This window comes from Rhinolophus sinicus, chromosome 4 (assembly GCF_057876585.1).
Source record: "Rhinolophus sinicus isolate RSI-liver-muscle chromosome 4, RSI-T2T, whole genome shotgun sequence".
Lineage (NCBI taxonomy): Eukaryota > Metazoa > Chordata > Mammalia > Chiroptera > Rhinolophidae > Rhinolophus > Rhinolophus sinicus.
In genome coordinates this window covers 61,486,713-61,514,139 of record NC_142504.1, presented here as the reverse complement: position 1 = coordinate 61,514,139, position 27,427 = coordinate 61,486,713, and the positions used below count along the sequence as shown (strand labels likewise).

The window sequence follows — 27,427 nt, the reverse complement described above, 5'->3', positions numbered from 1 at the left end:
CTCTCCCCCCATCCTTTAACCCACCCACTCAGTTCCCGCCCTCCTCCATAAGGAACCACTATTACTAGTTTTTGTGAAGACTTTTTTAAATGCACATTCAAGCAAAAATGAAAATTTATTTCATTTTTACCCTTTTTACACATATGATGACATTCTGTACATACTATTCTGTACTTTTTCTTTTTTAACTTAACATTGTCTTGGAGACCTAAACTGTTTAAATTATCTGATAAGATAAAGTCTGTCCCATTGTTTTCTAAATTTTCCTCATTGTTCTTGCACATTTATTTATTTTGTTAAAGTTTAGAATTAGTTTTTCAAGTTGAAAAAACCCTATTATTTGTACTTTAATTTGGGGAAGATTGACATCTTTGTAGTATGGAATCCCTTAAATGTTTTTTTTGACAGAACTACTTACATGCAGACCTCTCTTTCTCATATTGATTTGTGTTCATTCACCAACAGATTACCTCCTGTGTTTCCTGTGTGCTGGGAGGAAGCTGTCAACATGACAGACGTGGTTTTGCCCTCCTAAAGCTTTCATGTTGGGGAAGAATTTGATAAGTAATCAGACAATTGCAGTACATTATAAATGTTATGGATAAGGAAAGCACAGAGTATATACTGGAGAAACATAGAACTCAGGAATCTTTTCTTTGTTTTATATGGAGGGGTTGTGAGTAGGGAAAGAGGTGGAGGAATTGTCAGGAAAGAGATCCAGAATTCATTTATGTCTGAACAGAGACCTTAAGATTGAGAAGGAGTTTGCCTGGTGGAAATGAAAAAATGGAGCAGAGAAAAATTTCAGGCCAGAGGGAACAACTTATACACAGACCTGAAAATGAGAAAGAATTCTCCCTGTGTGTGTGTCTGTCTCTAAGTCCAAAATTTCTCCATTTTGTAAGGATACCAGTCATATTGGATTGGGGTCTTTCCTAATGACCTCATAGCAATTTAATTAGCTCTGGACAGACTGTCTCTCCAAATAAGGTCACATTTTGAGTTATGGGGTTAGGACTCCCACACATGAAATTTTGGGGGACACAGTTCAGCCCATAACAGTTGGGGAGTGACAGTGATCTGACTTGCATTTTAAACTGACAATATTGAAGAATGGTTTGGATGGAAGGAGTGACTACTAGAGGGCATGGAAACAAGGAAACTGGCTGTGACTTCAATGAGAGATAAGGGCCTGACCTGGAGAAATGGCAGTAGACTTGCAGAGGAAGAGATGATGAAAGAGATAGCAAGGAAACAGAATTATAGAACTCGGTGATTATAAGTCTGTGAGAATTATAAAGTGCCTGTTATAAATGGGATATTGAACACAACCGTTTACCTTGTCTCCTTCCCCAAGTCCAATTGAAATGAGAATAAAAGCACTGGAATAGGATGGTGGCAGCAAATTGTGATAGCTGGAAAAAAGGTTCATGATTGGTAGATAATTGACTAAGCAGAGGAGAGACAGCTAGAGCTCAAGCCTGTAGCACAGAAACAGCTGGGCCACATCAGGGAGCCCCAGAGAGCTCCACAATCAGAGGGATCAGACATCTCTGAAAGTGAGGTGTAGGGGGTGGGGTAGAAAAAGTCTGTGTGAGCAGTAGTCAGATCCCTACTTGTGCAGTGTGGTAATTGCACCTTTTTCATACCTGCAGAAGACCCATGGATTATTCTCCAGGTTATAACCTGGTGAGATTAAAGTGGAAGGACTCTGGGTGTAGAGAAAGCAGTCATCACTGAGAATGGTACATCATGTTCAAGACCAGGTGAGACCCTTCATACCTGCTTGACTCCAAGAGCACAGGCATATCCCTCCCAGACAGGAGATTAAGCCATTCCTTTCTGGGATGTTGAAGAGTCCAAGTGAAAAGCTGGTTCAACACTGAAAGTTGGAAGTTTTTCAGTAAAATATTCTGAACCAGGTTACCCTTCCAATTGACAAATTGCTCCCATAGAAATAAAACTTGCAGCAGTTTGTTATTGCTTCATTCTTAAATATGAAGGGACGATCCCATCAAGAGATCATCAGATATTTGATAACGTTCTCTGACATGACCAAAATATAAACCAACATAAAAGACTAAACATTCAGCCTCTATAGTCCAAAACAAACAAACAACCAAACAAAGAAAAAGGGAACACAGGAAACAGTGCAGGGGAGCAGAAGAAAACCATTTTTACAGTTTAAAATTATCCTTAGATTAGAGGAGATGTTGTATTCATAAAATAAGAACAGGAGCTATTAAAAATAACATTTTAGGAAAAGAGAGCTCTTAGAAATGAAAAATATGATAACAGGAATGAAAAATTCAGTTGAGGGGCTCGAAAATATCCTTGAGACATTCTCCCAGAAATTAGAACAAAAAGACCGATGAAAACTATGAGAGAAACATTAGGAACATCAGAGACTTCGTTTAGGAGGTCAAACACCCAAATAATAGCAGTACCAGAAAGAAAACTGAAGAAATTATCAATGAAATGATTTCAGAAAGTTTTCTAGAACTGAGGAACAAGGGCTTCCAGATTTAGAGGGCCCCTTAGCTTTTGAGAATTGTTCTATACCAGGCTACATCTTCATGAAGTTTTAGAACATAAACAAAACCGATCCTACAGGTTTCTAGAGAGAAGAACATATTATCTATCTATTGCTGCATAGCAAATTACTCCAAAACAAAGTGGCTTAGAACAGGGAGAGGCAAATGTTTTCTTAAAGTACGTATTTTAGTCTTGTGTGCCATATAGTTTACTCAGCTCTGCCACTGCAGTACAAAAGCAGGCATGGATTATACCTAAATGAGTGGTTATGACTGTTCCAATAAAACTTTATTTGCAAAAGCACATGGCCCCTCCAGGGCTGTAGTTTGCCAATCCTGGCTTAGAACAATATTTATGTAGCATGGTTTCTGTGCCTTAGCAGGGTCATTTGGCTCTGGGTCTCTCACAAGGCTGCTACTGAGGTGTTGGTTAGGGCTACAATCCAACCAAGCTTGACTAGGGTGGATCTGCTTCCTCGCTTATTCATGTGGCTGTTTGCAGGGTTCAGTTCCTGTGCACCATTGCATGGAGGGCCTCAGTTCCTTGCCACTAGGTTCTCTCTATAAGCAGCTTGGTTCATCAGAGTGAACATGAATAAGACAGACGCCACAGTCTTTTGTAACCTTGGAAGTGACATCGCATCAGTTTTACCATACTCTCTTTGTTAGTAGCAAGTCACTAGGTCTAGCCCACGTTCAAGGGGAGGGAATTGCCATTAGAAGGGTGCAAACACCAGGAGATGGGGATCACTGGGGCCACCTTAGAAGGCTATATAACTCAACAGAAAAAGAGAAGAGGTTATGTACAAAGGGTTAAGAATCAGTGTCTTCATACAACAGCAACACTGGAAGCTACAAGACAGTGGAACAATGTCTTTACGATTCCTAAAAGGAATAAACATTTAATTCCAGAGAAAACCAAGTTATACAAGAATGGCACTATAACAGCTCATCTATGAATAATATTTACACAGTCCTGTAAATACTAAATATTGATCTATACAAATGTTATGATCAAACCTATTGGGATAATGGGGCAAGGGAAGATATATATAGAGTTAATGTGTAAGGGAGCGCAATCCGCATCTTTCGTAGCAGTAAGTCAGTAGATGGCAGAATTAGAAACGTGGAGGCAGATACTTGAAGAAACAGCTAAAATAATCTCAGTTGCCTCTGGGAAAATGAGAAGTGAGACAGACATAAATAGACTTATGTATTATTTGATGTTAATAGAAATGAACTTTAAAAAGAAAGATCTACTCTTTTGGTCCTTGCACGTAGGGGAACAAGGTTGTGAAAAAAGGACTTGGTGTGATACCACGATTTCCTCTGTTTTCGGTCTCTGTGCCTTTCTCAAGCCTCCCAACAGCGCTATGATGGGACAGAACATCTGGAGATTTATAACCTCTGGGGTCCATAGTAGCCACGATGAGGAGGGCCCAGGGAAGAATTTGATATTTTCTGTGGAAAAAAAGAGGTGGTTGCTAGAGATGACTCTGTACTTTGGAGCTGGATTTGCTGCACCTTACTTTACAGTAAGACACAAACTGCCTAAGAAATAAGGATGTTTTAGTTAACGCATGAACAGACATGAAGAGGAGCATTTTAAGAGGTACAATCACGATGAAACGTGCTTCAAACTGTTGAACTCAACATACTAGATATGTTTGTAAATAAATTTATGGCATGAAAAAAAGAGAGAGGCGATCTAAATGCAGTGTTGTATCCGGGATTGGATTTTGGAGAACAGGAGGACAATAGTGGAAAAATGTAAAATCTGAATAGTCTTGAGTTTAATTAATAGTCAAGTTAGCCTCTTAATTGGGATAAAAGTGTCATGGTAATGTAAGATGTTAGCATCAGGGGAAAGGGGCATTCGCCTGGAGAATGCAGGAACTCATCTTTTTTTTTTTTTTTTAATTTATTTCGGTGACAATTGTTAGTAAAATTACATAGATTTCAGGTGTACTATTCTGTATTACATCATCTATAAATCCCATTGTGTGTTCACCACCCAGAGTCAGTTCTCCTTCCATCACCATATATTTGATCCCCCTTACCCTCATCTCCCACCCCCCACACCCCCTTACCCTCTGGTAACCACTAAACTATTGTCTGTGTCTATGAGTCTTTGTTTCTCATTTGTTTGTCTTGTTCTTTTGTTGGTTTTGGTTTATATACCACATATCAGTGAAATCACATGGTTCTCTACTTTTTCTGTCTGACTTATTTCGCTTAGCATCATACTCTCAAGATCCACCCATGTTGTCACAAATGATCCTATATCATCTTTTCTTACCGCCGAATAGTATTCCATTGTGTATATGTACCACAACTTCTTTATCCATTCATCTATCAAAGGACATTTTGGTTTTTCCATGTCTTGGCCACCATAAACAAAGCTGCAATGAACATTGGAGAACACTTGTCTTTATGTATAAATGTTTTCAGATTTTTTGGGTAGATATCCAGGAGAGGGATTGCTGGGTCATATGACAATTCTATTCGTAATTTTTTGAGGAACCTCCACACTGCCTTCCATAACGGCTGCACCAGTCTGCATTCCCACCAATAGTGTATGAGGGTTCCTTTTTCTCCACAGCCTCTCCAACACTTGTTACCATTTGTCGTGTTGATGACAGCCATTCTGACTAGGGTGAGGTGATATCTCATTGTAGTTTTTATTTGCATTTCTCTGATGATTAGTGATGTTGAGCATTTTTTCATATGTCTATTTGCCGTTTGTATGTCCTCTTTGGAGAAATGTCTCTTCAGGTCATCTGCCCGTTTTTCAATTGGGTTGTTTGTTTTTTTCTTGTTGAGTTGCATGAGTTCCTCGTATATTCTGGATATTAGCCCCTTATCCGAGGCACTGTTTGCAAAAATCTTCTCCCATTCAGTTAGTTGCCTCTTTATTTTGTTGATGGTTTCTTTTGCTGTGCAGAAGCTTTTAAGTTTCATATAATCCCATTCGTTTATTTTAGCTTTTACTTCCCTTGCCTTTGGAGTCAAATTCATAAAATGCTCTTTGAACCCAAGATCCATAAGTTTAGTACCTATGTTTTCTTCTATGCAGTTTATTGTGTCAGGTCTTATGCTTAAGTCTTTGATCCATTTTGAATTAATTTTGGTACATGGTGACAGAGAGCAGTCCAGTTTCATTCTTTTCCACCTGGCTATCCAATTCTCCAGCACCCTTTATTGAAGAGGCTGTCTTTTCTCCATTGTGTGTTTTTTTACTTCTTTGTCAAAAATTAACTGTCCGTATTTATGTGGTTTAATTTCTGGGTTCTCAACCTTCTATTCCATTGGTCTATGTGTCTGTTTTTCTGCCAAAACCATGCTGCTTTGATTATTGTAGCTCTATAGTACAAGCTAAAGACTGGGAGTGTGATACCTCCAGTATCGTTCTTTTTTCTTAAGATTGCTTTGGCTGTTCGGGGTCTTTGTGGATCCAAACAATCTGATGATTTTTTGTTCTATTTCTCTAAAAAATGCCATTGGGATTTTGATGGGGATTGCATCAAATCTATATATTGCTTTCGGTAATATGGCCATTTTAACTATGTTGATTCTTCCACTCCATGAGCACAGAATGTCTTTCCATTTCTTTGTGTCTTCTTCAACTTCTTATAAAAATGTCTTGTAATTTTCAGCATATAGGTCTTTCACATCCTTGGTTAAGTTTATTCCTAGGTATTTTATTCTTTTTGCTGCAATTGCAAAAGGAATTGTTTTTTGTATTTCTTTTTCTGAGATTTCATTGTTAGTATATAGGAACGCAATGGACTTTTGTGCGTTGATTTTGTAGCCGGCAACTTTACTGTATTCGTTGATTGTTTCTAATAGCTTTTTGGTGGAGTCTTTATGGTTTTCTATATATAGCGTCATGTCATCTGCAAAAAGTGATAATTTAACTTCTTCATTCCCAGTTTGGATGCCTTTTATTTCTTTCTCTTGCCTGATTGCTCTGGCAAGGACTTCCAACACTATGTTGAAAAGCAGAAGTGATAGGGGACAGCCCTGTCGTGTTCCTGAACATAGAGGAAAGGGCTTCACTTTTTCACCGTTAATTATGAGATTAGCAGAGGGCTTGTCATATATGGCCTTTATTATGTTAAGGTATTTTCCTTCTATACCTCTTTTATTAAGTGTTTTAATCATAAATGGATGGTGTATCTTGTCAAACGCTTTTCCTGCATCAATTGATATAACTATATGATTGTTATCCTTTATTTTGTTTATGTGATATATCACTTTGATGGATTTGCGGATGTTGAACCATCCTTGTGCCCTGGGGATGAACCCCAATTGGTCGTGATGAATAATCTTTTTAGTGCATTGTTGTATTCGATTTGCTAGAATTTTGTTTAGGATTTTTGCTTGTGTGTTCATCAGAGATATTGGTCTGTAGTTTTCTTTTTTTTGTGTTGTCCTTACCAGGTTTTGGTATCAGGGTAATGTTGGCCTCATAAAATGAGTTAGGGAGTACTGTCTCTTCTTCAATTTTTTGGAAGAGTTTGAGCAGGATTGGTATTAGATCCTCTTTGAAGGTTTGGTAGAATTCACTAGTGAAGCCCTCTGGTCCCAGACTTTTGCTTTTGGGAAGGTTTTGGATGACTGATTCAATTCCTGTACTGGTGATTGGTCTGTTTAGATTTTCCAGTTCTTCATGGTTCAGCCTTGGAAGGCTATATGTTTCTAAGAAGTTGTCCATTTCTTCTAGGTTATTGAATTTGGTGGCATATAGTACTTCATAGTATTCTTGGATGATCCCTTGTATTTCTGTGGTGTCCGTGATAACTTCCGCTTTTCATTTCTGATTTTGTTAATTAGCGTCTTCTCTCTTTTTATCTTAGTGAGTCTAGCCAAGGGTTTGTCAATTTTGTTAATCTTTTCAAAGAACCAGCTCTTTGTCACACTGATTTTTCTATTCTTTTTGTGCTCTATTTCATTTAGTTCTGCTCTGACTTTTGTTATTTCCTTTCTTCTGCTGACCTTGGGTTTCACTTGTTCTTCTTTTTCTAGTTCTTTAAGGTGTGACATGAGGCTATTTATTTGGGATTTTTCTTGTTTCTTGAGATAGGCGTCTAATGATATAAATTTCCCTCTTAAAACTGCTTTCACTTCATCCCAAAAATTTTGGTAGGATGTATTTTCATTGTCATTTGTTTGTATGTATCTTTTGATCTCTCTTCTAATTTCTTCCTTGACCCGGTCGTTCTTTAAAAGTATGTTGTCTATTCTCCATGTATTTGTGTTTTTTCTTGCTTTCTTTTTGCGGTTGATATCCAGTTTCAAAGCCTTGTGATCAGAGAATATGCTTGGTATTATTTCAATCTTCTTAAATTTGCTGAGGCTGATTTTATGTCCCAATATTTGGCCTATCCTTGAGAATGTTCCATGTACACTAGAAAAGAATGTATAGTCTTATGTTTTAGGATGAAGTGTTCTATATATGTCAATTATGTCCATTTCATCTAATGTGTCATTTAGGGCTGCTATTTTGTTATTTATTTTCTGTTTGGATGATCTATCCATAGCTGTCAATGATGTATTTAAGTCCCCTAGTATAATTGTGTTTTGGTCAATTTCTCCCTTTAGTTCTGTTAGTAGTTGCTTGGTATATTTCGGTGCTCCCTGATTGGGTGCATAAATATTGATGACTGTTATGTCTTTTTGTTGTATAGTCCCCTTTACCGTTATGAAATGTGCATCTTTGTCTCTTATTACCTTTTTCACCCTGAAGTCTGTTTCATCTGATATCAGTGTGGCTACACCTGATTTTCTCTGGATACCATTTGCTTGGAGTGTCAATTTTCACCCTTCACTTTGAGTCTGTGCTTGTTCTTGTAGCTGAGATGTGTCTCTTGGAGACAGCATTTGGTTGGGTTTAGTGTTTTATCCAGTCTGCTACTCTGTGCCTTTTTATTGGTGAGTTTACATTTAGGGTGATTATTGATATGTGAGGATTTCCTTTCATTTTATCTTTAGTTTTCTGGTAAGGCTGTGTCTCCATTTTTTTTTTGCTTTTTTTTATTGTGTGTTATTTCTGTGTGGTAGTATTCTATGATGTTTTCCTCTGTTTCTTCTTTTATTACAGTATATTTTTCAGTTCTGGTTTTTTTTTTGAGTGGTTATCCTTAAGTTTATGTAAAAGAAAGTTTGGTATTTAGAATATTCCATTGTCTTCAGCGCACTTACTTTCTCCATTCCCACATTCCGATTCAGGCTTTACTCTCCCCCTTTTAATGTTTTGGTTGCCACAAATTGTCCCTGTTGATGGTGGTCGAATAGCCTCCTTTAGTATTTTTTCTAGTGCAGGTCGTGTATTAGAAAATCCCCTCAGGTTCTGTATGTCTGGAAAGGTCTTTATTCCTCTTTCATATCTAAAGTATATCTTTGCTGAACATATTATTCTTGGCTCATAATTTCTCTCCTTCAATAGTTTGAATATTTGGTTCCACTCCCTCATGGCTTGTAGAGTTTCTGCTGAGAATTCTGATGATAATCTAATGGGCTTTCCTTTGTAGGTTACCATCTTCTTTTCTCTGGCTGCCTTGAGGATTCTTTCTTTTTCGTTGATTTGAGACAGCTTCAATACAATGTGCCTTGGAGAAGGCCTGTTGGGATTGAGGTAATTAGGTGTTCTATTTGTTTCTTGGATTCGAGGATCCAGTTCTGTCCACAAATTTGGGAAGTTCTCATCGACAATTTGTTTGAATATATTCTCTGTTCCCTTCTCTCTCTCTTCTCCTTCTTGTCTGCCCATTATTCTTATATTGCTCTTTCTGATGGAGTCTGAAAGTTCTTGTAGAGTTATTTCATTTCTTTTAAGTCTCAAGTCTCTTTCTTCTTCCATCTGTGTCAAGTCCACAATTCCATCTTCAGTGTCACTGCTTCTTTCCTCCATCTGGTCAACTCTACTACCTAGCTTGCTATTTCATTCTTAATTTCTTCTATTGAGTTCTTAATCTGCAGAAATTCTATTTGGTTCTTTTTTAAAATTTCAATCTCTTTCGTAAAATGCTAATGTTGTTCTTTGATTGTGTTTCTGAGTTCATTAAACTGCCTTTCTGTGTTTTCTTGCATTTCGTTGAGTTTTTTCAGAACTGCAATCTTGAATTCTCTGTCATTTAAATCACATATTTCCGTATCTTTAAGTTCCTTTTCTGGAGACTTTTCACTTTCTTTCTGAGCTGTCTTGTTGCCTTGGTTATTCATGGCAATTGCTGATTTATTATTTCTCTTCCTAGACATCTACAGGAGTGGCTTCAGCAACAGGTTGATAGGAAGAGGTCTTTCTTTTGTTTTCCATTACTTGTTGGTAGAGCGTTTTATTTTCTCTCCGACTGCAGCCTTTTTTTCTCTCTCACATGGTAGTGCTATGTTTTCTCTGCACTATTCCAGCTTCTCACAGAATGTGGGGATTCCCTGGGAGATGGGCTTCTCCTCTGTTAATAGTTCGCCTGGATCACAGGGTGCAGTGTCCGTTTGGGTATGTGGAGAGCGTTTGAAGTTCCAAAGGTCTTCCTGCACCAGATTCAAAGCCTGTGAGTTTCAGCAGTTCTGTTTACTCCTGCAGAGATCTGCCCAGATAGGTGGGGCCAGGGGCGGGGTGAGTTGCTAGAGGTGGCCCAGAACAATGGCAGCGACCACCACCACAGCGAATCCTGCTTCCACAGCTCCCTTCCCTTTGCCAGAACTAGTTGTGCTGCAAATCTGTCTGTCGTCGACAGTTCTCAGAACAGCAAATATTCTGTTCTTTTGATCTGTTACTGCTACTGTTCTGTTTCTAGCACCGGGCAGGTGGGGGTGGGGCGAGCTCTGGGAGAGTAAGGAGGGGGTGGCTAGTCTCATTGCCTAAGGCTTCCGTTCTGTGCTTGGCAGTCAGGGCTTAAAGTACTGTTTTTAGCCCTCTTCCCTCAGTCTTTTCTCCGAGGTCTCTGCTGTGAGCGTTGGGTTCAGCCGTGTTATATGCTGTCCCCTCAGCCCTGTGGAGCCCTGGCGGAGCCCTAGCAGTCCGAGTTCTTCCCTCTCCCGCAGCTGCGGTAGCTCCGGGATGCAGCGAGCTCAGAGCACTTAGCCAGGTCTGCGTCCTGCGCCCCCGCGGCTTTGTCTCTGCACTACTCCCTTCCCTCCTCTCCCGCTTGCACGAGAGTTATAGTTGTTCCATTTGTTGTAAATTCCTGTGGAGATTTACAGAGTCTCACCTCATGCCGCCATTCTGATGATAGGAACCCCTGTTTTATCTTTTACACCTTTGGTAAATCTAAAGTATTCCAAATTAGAAAGCTTATTGCAAGGAAAAAGAAAAAGACAAAATGAAGAAGGCTCAGTGTTGATGCTCTCAGGCTACAGAGTGGATGATGGGTACTTCCTGAGCTATGGACATAAGAAGAGGAGCAGGCTTTATGGGTAGGTGGGGTGGGGGAAGAGGACAGGCACAGTTGTAGACACTTCAGAGAAGTCTGTGTATGCAAGTACATCTACTGTCCTGTAGGCAGGACCTCCAGATTAGAGACCGTGAGTGAGAGTCACCAGTCCATGGGTCATTGATTGGGAACAGATGGGATGTATCTATGGAATATGTGTGAGAGAGAAAAGAAAAGGACTTGGGACAGAGCTCTAATGAATACCAAAATAATTGGTGGAAAAGTGCTGTTTTTTTTACAGTTTGTGTTTCAATTCTAATTGTAGTTCTTTGTGTTTATTCACTGATTTTTATGAGAACAGTTACTGAACTTCTATATAATATTAGAATTCTAATCAAGAGCTAACAAACCTCAAAGCCTGTGGAAGCCATGCAGAATTAATTGGGTGGAACTGACCTTGTATTTAGGTAATAGGGCATGGTGTAGACTATGGCAATCTGAAGTGTGCTGGTTCTGCTCGGGGGTGAGGGAGGGGGAGAAACTCCATCTCCAGCTCCTGTTGATTGTTGGTAGGTAGGAATGTGGGTGTAATAGTGGCACTTTTTTGTATTTTTCTAAATCAGAAATAATAGAGGTTTATGTGAAATCTTCCAATTTTTAAGTGTTGGCAATTAGTTATTTTTAATCTTTGCTAACCAAATAGAACATATCAGTTGACAGAAAGTGGCTTGCAGGCTACTTGTCTGTGACCTCTATTCAAATTCTTTCCTGTATGTGTGTGTGTGGCCACTTTTGTGTTCGTTCCCCTGCCTGAAAACCTTTATATATTTAATGTATAGTACCCTAGCAGACTGGCAATGAGGTGTTTGTTGAGGCTGTTGACAAATATGGACCTAGGACATATTCCTACATAGTCCTGTTTATTAAATCCCTGTGCCTCAGAAGCACTGGCTTACTGATGTGAACTGAATGCCGTCTGCCAGACATTTAGCTTCTTGCTTAAAGAGAATTTATCTCATTGTTTTCCTTTGTCATTGGTGACCATGCCATAGGGGACAGGGTCTAATTTCCTGCCAAAGTGAAATAATGTGACCCTAAGACCTGTGGGCCTATTTTTCTAGCCTAGAAGATTACTCTATCTAGGCAGGACTAGCTCTTCATACAGCCGTGCCAGAACATGGCCTATATTTTCCTTTTGGGTATTTGCAAATGAATTTTGTGTTTTTATTTCCATGCCCATACTGCTGGTGGTAGTCAGGGAAGAACATAGATTTAGTATTGGAAGAAAAAAAATCAAAACCCTGTAATGAAGTTGGTGGACCTGCAGTTTTCCAGTCTCGTATCCTGTATCCTGGAAGTTCTTTGTAAATGCACACCTCACAGTGGCTCTTCACCAGGTGATTCAGGCACATTCTCAGTCCTCCATGAAGTCTTAGAAATACCAGATTTCCTGGAATGGATTTGGCCACTTTCCTGAGAGCTCCAAATGCAAATTTGGAGATAAAGATCTGGTTTCTTTCCCTTCCTTTCTCTATGTGGCCCGATTGAAGTCTTTAGTCCACATGTGACTTTGAATTTGGAGAAAAAAAAACATTACAAGTATTTTTCACATGATCAGTTATTAACCTCATTTTAAAAATTGGCAAGATCATCTTTTTCTGGCTTCTAATGTATCTAAAGAATGTTTTCCTGTTTATGTTATGCCTTTAGAGTTGCATCTCATTTCTTGCTTAAATTTTATGATACTACTTTTTGTGGATGACTCTTTCTTTATTTGCCTATTTATTGGAAACTTGGTATCTTTTTTTTTTAAGTATAGATGGTATACAATATGCTAGCTTCAGGTGCATAGTATAGTGATTCCACATTTATATACCTTATGATGTGATCACCACACTAAGTCAGTCTAGTAACCATCTGTCACCCTGCAAAGTTATTGCCTGCCATTTTTATACGTACCTTTGAATGACCCAGTATATTTTATCTCCTCATCCTGGAAGTGTCCTGTTGGAGGTGCTGGTGTCTGTGGCTTCTCTTCCTCCAGGCAGTCTTGGAATCTACCATTATTATATGTACATAATGCTTGCTTTATATATTATAAATCTGATTAAGTTTGTAAAAATGAAACTTTTTAAGTACTAGTATGAATCTTTTTTTAGGGAGTCAGCATAGTGTTGTAGAAGGATATGGGATTTAGAATCAGAAATTAGATCAGATATTTCGTGTGAAATTTCTTACCTCTAACAAGCAGTGGGTCAATAAATCTTAAAATTAAAAATTGTTTTGATGTTTTGAATTCACATCCCATTTTGCCTTTTGCTGGTTAAGTGATCTTGGACAAGTGAGGTCACTTCTCTGAACCTTGGCATTCTCATCCTGTTGATAGGGATGCTGTCACTGTCTATTGACCATATTTGACTATTATTAGGATTAAATGCGGTTGTGGGTAAGTTAGTTCAGAATTAATGTCAGTAAATTACGTTGCTGCTGTTATTTTAAAATATGCTAGGGCAGTTTGCTGTTTGAAGAAAACATAGGAATATGAATGATTACCTTACTTAAATGAGTTTTCCTAAAGTTGCAGCTACCTCTGCACTGTAATCCTCAGTGAGAGGAAGAACTGTAAGAAATGTAACTCTGGCACTATTGAGTGCTTTTACCCACATTAGCTCCTTGAATCATAACAAACACGTATTGAGAAAGGCCTTAGTTTTATTTTTGCAAATTAAGATAGGGAGACCATATTGCCAGGACTGCCTGGCTGGAGAGCCCACTCTCCTGTCCTGTACAGGGTAGCCTGGACATCCGTCAATTGGCCTGGCACATGCTGGATCCAGGGCCCACCCTCGCCTGCTTCTTTCCTGACTAGTCAGGGTTCCAGGCCGTTGTGTCAGTCTTAGACACAGAGCTGGTCTAGTTGGGGCCAGGAGGGTTTCTGCCCAGAGTGAACCTCAAAGCATTAGTTAGTTGCAGGACACTAGCTGCAGCTTGAGGGAGCTGCCAGGAAGCTGTTCTAGATTTTTAGAATTCTCATCCAGATGAGAAAGAGTCCAAGTCCAAATCAGTATTTGTGGGGATAAAGGATGGAGTTCCCCCAAAGGGATTGTTTTGAATCCAGCATTACACTTAGCTAACTTTGTTAGGCTTATTGCACCAAGAATATTGATGTGTGGCTTTTCTTGATTTTATATTTCTGGATCTAGACACAATTTTCAAGGGTGGGCTATTGACCTGAAATCATATGTGGTAAGAAAGAAATATAGATAGGAAAGATCTCTCTGTTGAGGAAAGACATAGGTTTGTTTTAAAAGGGTTGGAAGCGGCTCTTTGTCACCTTAAGGGAATTTGTCTCTTTCTTCTGAAGCACAGGCAGAAAGCAGTTTATGAATCTCACCCAAACTAGGGACGGCTTCAGTTTGGTGCATGATGAGCCTTGGAGAAAACATAGAAACAAATTAGTATCCTAAGCCCTTTTGTTGCAGGGTTATGTTTTCAGCAGGCCTTGTTTTATTTTTTACCTTGTCCTTAAATCTTGGTGCTCCCCAGGGTTATATCTTTTTTTTTTTTTTTTTGAATAGATGTCTCTTTGGGTGACTTCCTACTTTCCCATGGTTTCAGTTGTCCTCAATGCTAGAGACTCCTAATTCTGTGCACGTCCAGGTCAGATTTCTCTGTCTCATTTTCCTAGTCTGCTCTTGTCCTGGTGTTCTTTAGGTAGGTTAACAACAAGCTGGAAACCTGGTTAGCACTTTCTGACTCCTCCCTCTCTCTCACCTGGTTTCAGTTACAAGTCTTATTTGCTTAATCTTAAGTTTTCCCTCTTATGTCAATCCTCCTTTCTTCCCACAACCACTCTTAATAGTCTTGGCCCTAGCTGCTGCTCTGTAGGCTGTTGGTCCCTATCTGACCTCTCTGTCAGTAGTCCTTGTTCCCTGGGGATCCATCCTCCATTCTGACCCCAGAATTATCCATCAGAAAATCATGCCTGATGATGCTACACCTTTGGTCAAAACCATGCAAGGATTCCCTTCATTTCTGTTACCAAGTCCCAGCCCTATAGCCTAGCAGTCAAGGAGCTTAGCTCTGCCTCTTGTTGGCCTCATCCCAGCTTTTCCCCAACGAAGAGGCCTGCACCCCTACTGGAGACGCAGAACTTCTCACCATTTACAAAAGACTGCAATTCTATCCCTCTGTGCTTTGCTTGTAATGTACCTTCTGCTTCGAAGGTGCTTTTCCCGGTCCTCTGCCTGGGGAAAAGATATCTGCTACATCAAGCTCAAGTGTCCTCTTCTCTCTGAGTGCCCTTCTGATTCTTCCCCCTCTTTCTCTTCCTCCTCTGCCTCTTTTTCCTCTTCCTTTAGAGCACTGTTTCCACCTGTAGGCCAGGATGTGCTTGAGGACTATTGTTATTTGTATTATTTTCTCCAGCAACAGTGTAAACTGTGTGCTTGAAGCAGATTTGTCTAGAGGATGACGAGAGCCTAGCACAGAGCCAGACACACAGGCTTTGTCGTATTGGACATGACTAAACAAACAACCAATGTCCAGGTGGTTGTATGGACTGTGGAGCCATTGCTTGGCTCTGTTGGGGTGACCACCTGGATTTCTCACAGCTCACATTTTCTTTGTAGTACTGTGTTTCCCCGAAAATAAGACCTAGCCAGATAATCAGCTCTAATGCATCTTTTGGAGCAAAAATTAATATAAGACCCAGTCTTACTTCACTATCATATAAAACTGGGTATAATATAATATAATATAACATATAATATAATTCCTGGTCTTATTTTACTATAATATAAGGTCGAGTATAATATAATATAATATAATATAATATAATATAATATAATATAATACTGGGTCTTATATTAATTTTTGTTCCAAAAGACACATTAGAGCTGATTGTCCGGCTAGGTCTTATTTTTGGGGAAACAGGGTAGATGTGCCCAGTGATGGACTTTTCCAGCCAGCCAGTTATCATTGGCAAAGGAAGCTTGTTTCCCTTCTGGAACCATCTGTCTTCTAGAATCTCGGGACTCCTTAAGATGCTGGGTGTGGGCCTGAGGGGTTAGGACAGAGGAGGTTCCTGTCAGCTTGTTCATGAGCTCTATCCTGTAAACAGATTCACCAGTGATGGAGCACAAATGGAATCTTGCATATGCACCAGGGAACGTGTTATTTAAAGGAATCCTGCTGGGGGAAGCTCCTATACCTCATACAATCATCTACCACTCTCTCTGGGTGGATTATGGTGAGTGAACTCAGGGCCTGTGCCTCATGTGCAATGTTCTTGCCTGTCTGTTGTAATGACTGGAAGCCAGAAGGCAGCAGAGCACTACAGAAAAGAGAAATGCAGTTTTGTTGTTTCTTTGTAATTGAATACCTTGGGGTTTTGTCAGATAGATGGTCCTCTTTTTTTTTTTTTAGGTGAGAAGCTTTCCTGGTAAATGCCAGAAAGCGTTGATAGTTACCCAAAAAAGGCCCTGGCTATCTCTCCCTGTCAGCTGACTGTGTATTTACACATCTGTAATGTCATATAGAGAAGGCCTAGTGTCTGCGAGTCTGCTTTGGGAACACTCCAGGTGCATGATCTTCCCTGCAGGGCCCTGGCACCAGGGTCAGTCAGATGCTATCCAGCTTACTTGTTCATAGTGCTGCTGTCATTCTCTCTGCTGAACCCCGTGCAGTTCCCAACTTTGTAGGTGGCAGGCAAGGCTGCATCCGAGCCTTCTTCCCTTCCATGAACTTCCTGCCTCAGCTGGCTCGCATTCCTCTCTCTTCTGTGCCCTGTCTGCACTATCTTTGGGGGTCTGGGAATCTGCTGTCAGCCCAGGTGCCAGCACCCCATTTTCTACTTGAAATGCATTCTCTCCAGGTCTCGGTTGAATGCCATCAAGGGGTCATAGAATGTGCTAGTTCAGTCACATAAACCTGGGCTGGAATCCTGACTTGGCCGCTGTCCAGCTCTGGCTTTGGGCATTTCACCTCCTCCCTCAAAGCCTCTCCCCTGTAGAAGGTGCCTGGTGCCTGTCAAGATGACTGAGATGACCTGTGCAGCAACGTTGGCAGTGGGAGGTTTTCATGAATGTCTTCCTGCTCTCTTTCTTTTATGTAGCTCTCTTGCCTCATCTTCCTAACTGTAAGGAATCTTTTCCATCTCTGAGTTCTTATGCATTTCGTAGCCCTAGTGGTAGAACTTGATACTTCCCACCTTTATTGTAATTATTATGGATGAGCTTCTCATCTTTCTCAGATGCTTTGGCAGTGGTTAACTCTCTCCCACAAAGCCTAGCCCAGCCCCTCGCTGGGGTTTCAGGTTCTGTACATGCTTGCTGAGTGTGTTCCATCAAGTTCTAACTCAGCCTCCCAGAGGTGACCGGATCCCCTTGGAGACAGCCAGCCTGCCTTTCATTATGTTTATTACCTGTACTGGCTTGGAGTCTATATTAAAATGTATTTTTTTAAGAGGAAATAAATGAAGGCAAATGAAGCAATAGCTTATCCATGTGGGCCCAATGTTCTCTAATATAGATCACCATGGCAACATGGTGGACTTCGCATTTCACCAGTTAAGAAGATGAACTCTTCTGCCCACAGATGCTAAGCGGATTGGCCACCATTACCCAATGCTCCCTGTAGAGGTCTCTTCCTGAAAGGCAGTGAACCGCATTACCAGGAACCTTTCCTTGCCAGGGGTAAAACAGACAGCCTCCCTAGTTCTTTGCATCTCCCATGTCTCCCTATCTTCTGATTCCATTCTCTGTGACAACCTGGTCCTTCCTGCTACAGGCCTTAATGGCATTGCCAGTTGGTCTAAAAAGGCCTGAGATGAGCTGCTGACAGGGGTGTCTGCCAGTGGGGCTGTGGTCTGCATACCTGCTGTGTCTCCTCCCAGCCCCATGGGGAGGTGTGAAGATGGATTTTTCAAGTTTGATTTAGCAGGTCAGCTTGAAGTTCCTAGTATGATATGGGCAGCTCTGTTGTATCCTTCACCTGCCTCCATTTCCACTGGCTGCCCCCACCCAGTGCAGTTTATGGGTGGCAGACTCCAGCCTCCCTTTCTGCAAAACCAGGCTATCCTCTGAGCCTCTGCCGCAGTGTGTCATAATGGAAAGGTGGGTTACAAGCTCCAATGTCGGGCATTTTTTTCCAGGAAAATAAACAAAAAATGTATATTTATATATTTTTTTCCTGGTAATGGAATACATTGAGATCAGGTGCAGGTATAGTGTACCTGAACTCTTGACAGCTGGCCAGGAGGGCGTGGCTGCATTCTTTGAGCCCATCAGTCTCAGAATGGTGTACAGTCTTGGGCCTATTCCTGAGCAGCTTAACTTCCTTGCCCACTATCTAATAGCAAAGGGTACCTCGCCTGCTAGGCTTTTCAATACTGCATGAAGTCAGTTTCAGCTTTGGTGAAAGTTGGCAAGACTAGAAGATTCTTAGTAGAGAAAAAGACATGTTTACTCCTTGGGTCCCTCCCATACAGAGGCTATGCATGTAGCTCAACTGCTCCTATCCCCCAGCATCAGGCAGTGACTGTCATAGAGACATAGAAGCCGCTGGCCACATGTTTCCAGTCTATAATACTTAGCCCTTGCCATCTCTGAGTTCTTATATGTGTAAGAGTTCTTAAATATTCTGAATGTAAGTCCCACATGAGAGAAATGATTTGCCAGTATTTTCACCCATTCTGTGGGTGTCTATTCTCTTTCTTGATGATGTCCTTTGAAACACAAAAGTTTAAAAATTTTTTTAAATTTTATTATTTTTTAATTTTAATTTTTTAAAATTTATTTTTAATTTTTAATTTAATTTTTTTTAAAATTTATTGTCACATCTAAGAATCCATTGCCAAATAATTGTTAGTAAAATTACACAGATTTCAGGTGTACAATTCTGTGTTACATCATCTATAAATCCCATTGTGTGTTCACCACCCAGAGTCAGTTCTCCTTCCATTACCATATATTTGATCCCCCTTACCCTCATCTCCCACCCCCCACCCCCCTTACCCTCTGGTAACCACTAAACTATTGTCTGTGTCTATGAGTTTTTGTTTCTCATTTGTTTGTCTTGTTCTTTTGTTGTTTTTGGTTTATATACCACATATCAGTGAAATCACATGGTTCTCTGCTTTTTCTGTCTGACTTATTTCTCTCAGTATTACACTCTCAAGATCCACCCATGTTGTCACAAATGTTCCTATATCATCTTTTCTTACCGCCGAATAGTATTCCATTGTGTATATATACCACAACTTCTTTATCCATTCATCTATCGAAGGACATTTTGGTTGTTTCCATGTCTTGGCCACCGTAAACAAAGCTGCAATGAACATTGGAGCACACGTGTCTTTATCTCTAAATGTTTTCAGATTTTTTGGGTAGATACCCAGGAGAGGGATTGCTGGGTCATATGGTAATTCTATTCGTAATTTTTTGAGGAACCTCCACACTGCCTTCCATAATGGCTGTACCAGTCTGCATTCCCACCAACAGTGTATGAGGGTTCCTTTTTCTCCACAGCCTCTCCAACACTTGTTACTATTTGTCTTGTTGATGATAGCCATTCTGACTGTGGTGAGGTGATATCTCATTGTGGTTTTTATTTGCATTTCTCTGATGATTAGTGATGTTGAGCATTTTTTCATATCTATTTGCCATTTGTTTGTCCTCTTTGGAGAAATGTCTCTTCAGGTCGTCTGCCCATTTTTCAATTGGGTTGTTTGTTTTTTTCTTGTTGAGTTGCATGAGTTCCTCGTATATTCTGGATATTAGCCCCTTATCGGAGGCACTGTTTGCAAAAATCTTCTCCCATTCAGTTGGTGGTCTCTTTATTTTGTCGATGGTTTCTTTTGCTGCACAGAAGCTTTTAAGTTTCATATAGTCCCATTCGTTTATTTTAGCTTTTACTTCCATTGCCTTTGGAGTCAAATTCATAAAATGCTCTTTGAACCCAAGGTCCATAAGTTTAGTACCTATGTTTTCTTTTATGCAGTTTATTGTGTCAGGTCTTATGCTTAAGTCTTTGATCCATTTTGAGTTAATTTTGGTACATGGTGACAAATAGCAGAAAAGTTTAAAATTTTCATGAAGTTCAATTTGTCTGTTTTTTCTTAGGTTACATGTGCTTTTGGTGTTACATCTAAGAATCCATTGCCATATTCAAAGTAACTAAGATTGATCCCTGTGTTTTCTTCTAAGAGTTTTGTAGTTTTAGCTCTGAAATTTAGGTCTTTGATCCATTTTGAGTTAGTTTTGTACATGTTGTGAGGTACGAGTCCAGCTTCTTTCTTTTGCACATGGACATCCGCTTATACTAGCATCATCTGTTGTAAAGACTGTTCTTCTCCCACTGTATGGACTTGACACCCTTGTCGAAATCAGTTGACTATAAGTACAAAAGTTTTTTTCTAGACTCGGAATTCCATTCCATTAATTTATATGTCTGTCCTTACGTCAGTACCACACTGTCTTGATTACTGAGCTTTGTAATAAGTTTCGAAATTAAGAGGTGTGAATCCTGTAGTTTTCTTCTTTTTCCTGACTATGGTTACTATTTGGGGTCCTGTGAAATTCTATATGATTTTAGGATGTATTTTTCTATTTCTGCAAAAGAAAAACGCGGCTATGATTTTGATAGCGATTGTACTGATATTATATTTCAATTAAAAAAAATCTTTCTCATTTAGGGCTCTGATCCACTGTGAATTAATTTTGTATAAGGTATCAGGTAGCAATATCCATTTATTAAAAAGACAATTCTTTCCTCACTGGATTTCAGGAGGACCTTGGTCATTAATTAGTTGACTATATACACAGAGGATGTTTCTGGAATCTATTTAGTTCAGTTGGTCTGTTTCTTTCCTTGTGCCAACAATACATTTTATTAATTATTGTATCTTTATAGTAGGTCTGATTATCTCACATATTAGTCCTCCGGTTTTATGAGTTTCAAGATGATCGTGGCTTTTCTAAGTCCTTTGCATTTCTCTATCAATTTTAGAATGAGTTTGTCAGTTTAACATCTATAGATTAATTTGGAGAGAATTGACATGTTAACATTCTTAAGTTTTCCAGTCTCTCTACCTCTTCCTCTCTCTTCCATCCCGCCTTGATTTCTCTCTCCCTCTCTCTCTGTCTCTCTCTCTCTCTCTCTCTCTACACACACACACACACACACACGTTTAGGCCTTCTCAGCAATGTTTCATAGATTTCTATGCAGTGATCTTAGATCTTTTTGGTTGCATTTATTCCTAGGTGTTTTATATTTTTGGATATTAAGGGAAATGGCACTGCTTTTCATTTCATTGATTTTTTAAAATTTATTTATTGCTACTATATATAGAAATGCTACTAATTTTGCTATGTTGTGTAATTTCCTTATGTTTTTCTACATACACAGTCTGGTCATTTCAGTGTCATGGCAATTTTACTTTTTGCTTTCCAATCTGAAGATTGGGATTAAAAAAAAAATTCATTTATTTTTTTGCCTTGCTGCACTGCCTGGACCTCCAATACAATTCAGAATAGAAGTTATTATATTGGGTGTTCTTCTCTTAATTGTAGCCTTAGGGGAAGATGATCAATATTTCACCACTAATTATGATATTAGCTGTAGGTTTCTTTTTGTTTGCTTTGTTTTTAACATTTTTTTATTAGTTTCAGGTGCACAAGACAATGTAATAGTTAGACATCATTTATATCCCTCACACAGTGACAACCAATCCACTACCCCTCTGACATCACACACAGCCATTACATTTCCACTGTCTACTCCTAATGCTGTACTCGGCTTCTTGTAAATAAATAAATATATATATATATATATATATATATATATATATATATATATATATATATATATTATATATATGAACACATATATATGTATATATATAAAATTGTAGTTGACATTCATTATTCTTCAGCTTCAGGTGTCCAGTGCAGTGATCAGGCATCTACATCTTCCCTGAGGTGGTCTCCCTAATGAGACAAGTGTCCATCAGATACCCTACAAAATCTCTACATTATTGATTACATTCCCGAAATTGACTTTCAGAACCCCGTGTCCATCTTGTGGTTACCAACTGTGCTTTCTAATCCCCTCACCTTCCCCCGTATCCCCACTCCCCACTCCCATCTAGCAACGCTCAGTTTTTCCTCTATGTCTCTGAGACTGTTTCTGATTAGTTCATTCATTTATTCTTTTCTTTAGATTCCACATATAAGTGAGATCATATGGCATTTGTCTTTCTTTGACTTGTTTAACTTAACATAACGTTTTCTAGGTCCATCCATATTGTTGCAAATGGTAAGATTTCATTCTTCTTTATGACTGCGTAATACTCCATTGTATAAATGTACTATAGTTTCTTAATCCAGTCGTCTACCGATGGGCGTTTTGGTTGTTTTCATCTCTTGCCTGTTGTGTATAGTGCTGCAGTAAACATTGAGGTGCATAAATTTTTTTGAATTAGAGTTTTGGATTTCTCCGGATAGATACCTAGGAGTGGAATTGCTGGGTCTTAAGGTAGTTCCATTTTCAGATTTTTGAGATACCTCCCTACTGTTTCCCGTAGCGGTGACACCAGTCTGCAATCCCACCAACAGTGCACAAGGGTTCCCTTTTCTCCACATCCGCGCCAGCACTTGTTGTTTGTTGATCTATTGATGACAGCCGTTTTTACTGGGGTGAGGTGGTATCTCATTGCGGTTTTTATTTACATTTCCCTAATGATTAGTGAGGTTGAGCATTTTTTCGTTTTCATTTCATGTCTGTTTGCCATCTGTATGTCCTTTTAAGAAAAATGTCTCTTCATGTCCTCTGCCCATTTTTTAATTGGATTGTTTGTTTTTTTGGAGTTGAGTTGAGTGAGTTTTTTATAAATTTGTGATATTCACCCCTTATCGGATGTATCATTGGCAAATATCTTCTCCCATTCAGTAGGATCCCTTTTTGTTTTATTGATGGTGTCCTTTGCTGTGAAAAACTTTTTAGTTTGATGTAATCCCACATGTTTATTTTTTCTCTTACTTCCCTTGCCCGAGGGGACATATCAGTAAAAATCTTCTCCGGGTAATGTCTGCAAACTTTCTTCCTATATTTTCTTCTAGGAATTTCATGGTTTCAGAGCTTACATTTAAGTCTTTAATCCATTTTGAATTTTTTTTTGTACATGGTATAAGGAGGTGGTCCAGCTTCATTTTTTTGCATGTGTCTGTCCAGGTTTCCCAGCACCATTTATTGAATAGACTGTCTTTACCCCACTGTAAATTCTTGCTTCCATTGTCATAGGTTAAATGACCATATAGACATGGATTTATTTCTGGGCTCTGTATTCTGTTGCATTGATCTATGTGTCTGTTTTTATGCCAGTACCATGCTGTTTTGATTACTGTAGCCTTGTAATATAATTTGATGTTAAGTATCGTTATACCTCCCACTTTGTTCTTATTTCTCAAGATTGCCGAGGCTATCCGGGTTCTTTTACGGTTCCATATAAATTTTAGGATTACCTGTTCTATTTCTGTGCAAAATGTCCTTGTTAGTTTGATAACAATTGCGTTGAATCTGTATATTGCATTAGGCAGTATGGACATTTGAACTAGATTAATTCTTTCTGTGCATGAGCATGGTATGTATTTCCAACTATTTGTATCTTGTTTAATTTCTCTCTTCAGTGTCTTATAATTTTCTGAGTACAGATGTTTGACTTCTTTGGTTAAATTTATTCCCAGGTATTTTATAGACTTTGAAGCAATTGTAAATGGGGTAGTTTTCTTAATTTCTCCGTCTGATGTTTTATTATTGGTATATACAAATGCAACTGATTGCTGAATATTAATTTGTTATCCTGCTACTTTACTAAATTCATTTATCAGTTCTAATAGTTTTTTGGTGGAGTCTTTAGGGTTCTCTATATATAGTATCATGTCATCTGCATATAATGACAATTTTACTTCCTCCTTACCAATTTGGATGCCTTTTGTTTCTTTTTCTTGTTTGATTGCTGTGGCTACAACTTCCAGCACTATGTTGAATAGAAGTGGAGAAAGTGGGCAACCTTGCCTCGTTCCTGATGTTAAGGGGAATGGTTTTAGCTTTTCTCCATTGAGTGTGATGTTAGCTGTGGGTTTATCCTATATGGCCTTTGTTATGTTGAGATATGATCCCTCTATTCCCAATTTCTGAAGACTTTTATCATAAATGGATGATGGATTTTGTCATATGCTTTTTCTGCATCTATTGATATGATCATATGATTTTTATTTTTCATTTTGTTAATGTGGTGTATCATATTAATTGATTTGCAGATATTGAACCACCCTTGCATACCAGGAATGAATCCCACTTGATCATGGTGTATGATCTTTTTAATGTATTGCTGAATTCTGTTCACAAATATTTTGTTGAGGATTTTGGCATGTATTTTCATTAGATATATCGGCCTGTAGTTTTCTTTTTTTGTAGTGTCTTTGTCTGATTTTGGGATCAGGGTGATAGTGGCTTCGTTAAAAAGTGTTTGGGAGTCTTCCCTCTTTCTGGATTTTTTGGAATAGCTTGAGGAGAATTAGTGATAATTCATTTTTCAATGTTTTGTGAAATTAACCTGTAAAGCTCTCTGGTCCAGGGCTTTTGTTTGTTGGGAGTTTGTTGATTACTGATTCAATTTCTCCGGTGGTAATCAGTCTATTCAGGTTTTCCGTTTCTTCTTGAGTTAGCCTTTGAAGGTTGTATGCTTCTAGAAAATTGTCCATCTCTTCCAGATTGTCAAATTTGTTGGCATATAGTTGCTTATAGTAATTTTTAAAAAATTTTTTGTATTTCTGTGGTGTCTGTAGTCACTTCTCGTCATTCATTTCTGATTTTATTAATGTGTTATCTCTCTTTTTTTTGATGAGTCTGGCTAAAGGTTTGTTGATTTTGTTTATCTTATCTAAAAACCAACTCTTGGATTCATTGATCTCTTGTATTGTTTTTCTGGTTTCTATTTCATTTATTTCCACTCTGATATTTATTATCTCCTTCCTTGTACTCCCTTTGGACTTATTTTGCTGTGTTTTTTTATTTTTCCCCAGATCCCTCAAGTGTGAAGATAAACTGTTGACTAGTGATTTTTCTTTTTTCTTTAGGTAGGCCTGCAGTGCTATGAATTTCCCTCTTAGGACTGTTTTTGCTGCATCCCATAGATTTTGGGTCGTTGTGTTTTCATTTTCGTTTGTCTTGAGATATCTTGATTTCTTCCTTGATCTCATTGTTTACCCATTCATTATTTAGTATCATGTTACTCAGCCTGCGTATATTTGTGTGTCTTCCAGTTTTTTTCCTGTAGTTGATTTCTAATTTCATAGCAGTGTGGTCAGAGAAGACACTTGGTATGATTTTAATTTTCTTAAATTTATCAAGACTTGTTTTGTGGCCTAACATGTGGTCTATCTTGGAAAATGTTCCACGTGCGCTTGAGAAGAAAGTGTATTTCTCAGCTTTGGGGTGAAATGCTCTGAAAATATCGATTAAATCCAAGTGGTCCAATGTGTCATTTAAGGCCATTGTTTCCATGTTGATTTTCTGTCTGGAAGACCTGTCCCTTGTTGTCAGAGGTGTGTTGAAGTCCTCTACTATGATAGTGTTACTGTTAATCTCTGTCTTTATGTTATTGAATATCTGTTTTAATGTTTAGGTGCTTTTTATATTGGGTGCATAGATGTTTAGTAGGGTTATGTCCTCTTGTCGGATCAATCCCTTTATTATTATATAGCGCCCATCTTTGTCTTTTAATATGTTCTTCATTTTAAAATGTATTTTGTCAGAAATAAGTATTGGAACTCCAGATTTTTTCTCATTTCCATTTGCATGAAATATCTTACTCCAACCGTTCACTTTCAGCCTGTGTGTGTCTTTTGATCTGAGGTGAGTCTCTTGTATACAGCATATACAGGGTCTTGTTTTCTTATCCATTCAGCCACCCTATGTCTTTTGATTGGACCATTTAATCCATTTACATTTAAAGTGATTACTGATAGGTACATAGTTATTGCCATTTTTGTTTTATTCATAGTTAGATTGTTTTCATCTTTCTTCTGTTTACAGAAGCCCTTTTAATATTTCCTGCCTTGCTGACTTGGTGGTAATAAATTCCTTTAGCTTATTGTTTTCTGGGAAGCTCTTTATCTCTCCTTCAATTTTAAATGATAGCCTTGCTGGATAAAGCAATCTAGGTTGTAGGCCTTTGTTTTCCATCACTTTGAGTATCTCCTGCCACTCCCTCCTGGCCTGCAATGTTTCTGTAGAAAAGTCGTTTGATAGTCTTATAGGAGTTCCCTTGTATGTAACCCTCTGCCTTTCTCTTGCTGCTTTTAGGATTCTCTCTTTGTCTTTAACCTTTGCCATTTTAACTATAATGTGTTTTGGTGTGGTCCTGTTTGGGTATATCCTGGTTGGAACTCTCTGCATTTTCTGGCCTTGTATGTCTGTTTCTTTCACCAGGTCAGGGAAGTTTTCGGACATTATTACTTCAAAAATGTTCTCGATCTCTTGCTTCCTTTCTTCACCTTCTGGTATTCCTATGATGAACGTGTTGTTGCACTTGATGTTTCCCAAAGGTCTCTTAAACCATCTTCTTTGTTTTTCATTCTGTTTTCTTTTTGTTGTTCCACTTGGGTGATCTCTGCTAACTTGTCTTCTAAGTCGCTGATTCGATCCTCTGCTTCATCTAGCCTGCTGGTAATTTTTTCAAGTGTGTTCTTTATTTCAGTTATTGTATTCTCTAGTCATAACTGGTTGTTCAGTTTGATTTCTGTATCCTTCTTTGTGTCGTCACTAAGCTCCCTAAACATTATTATCAGTGTTCTGAACTCTGTCTTTGATAGTTTGGTTACCTCTATTTCTTTTGGTTCCAATTGTGGAGGTTTCTTCTGCTCTTTTATTTGGGACATGTTTCTTTATTTCCCCATTCTGGCTGACTCTCTGTGTTTGCTATGATGTATTAGGTAGGTCCCCTAGGGTTCTTGGTTTTTGTTGGGTTATCTTAATGTAGTATGTATCCTTTATATTTGAGTTGCACCACTTCGTTCCTTTCCTGTTCATGTGCTCCAAAGGTGACTCTTGTGTTGTGTGTATTGTCCTGTTGAAGTTGATCTTTAATTGCTTTTCGGTTGTCAGTAGGTAGGATCGACTCCTAGGCTGATTAGTTGTGAGACTTGGTCTGCCCGCAGTGGATGATCTGCATTGTGATTGTTGACCGTTCAAATGAGGCTTGGGCCCTGTGGGCTCTTGTGCTTGTAGAACATTCACTCTGGGTGTGTCACTTGTAGGTCGAACCTGGTAGTACTCTGGTTTGGTCTGGAGTTGGCCTCTGGGTGTGTTGAATCTTGTGCCTTTTGGGGTGGGTCCTGGTGTAGGTCAATTTCAGAACAAAGGAAATCACCAAGCACAACAACAACAAAGAAAAAAACAAATACTCTCACATGTAAAAACAACCAATAACCCACACTCAACATAGGCAGAAACAT

The 27,427-nt window shown here is 38.9% G+C and overlaps 1 protein-coding gene and 1 pseudogene across 2 annotated transcripts in view; both read left to right on the top strand.

Moving 5' to 3' along the window:
- Positions 1-27,427, top strand: part of CHCHD6 (coiled-coil-helix-coiled-coil-helix domain containing 6) — a 360,080-nt gene that overhangs the window by 152,788 nt on the left and 179,865 nt on the right. The gene's annotated exons all lie outside the window — the stretch shown is intronic.
- Positions 3,908-4,096, top strand: LOC109439162 (cytochrome c oxidase subunit 7C, mitochondrial pseudogene; annotated as a pseudogene).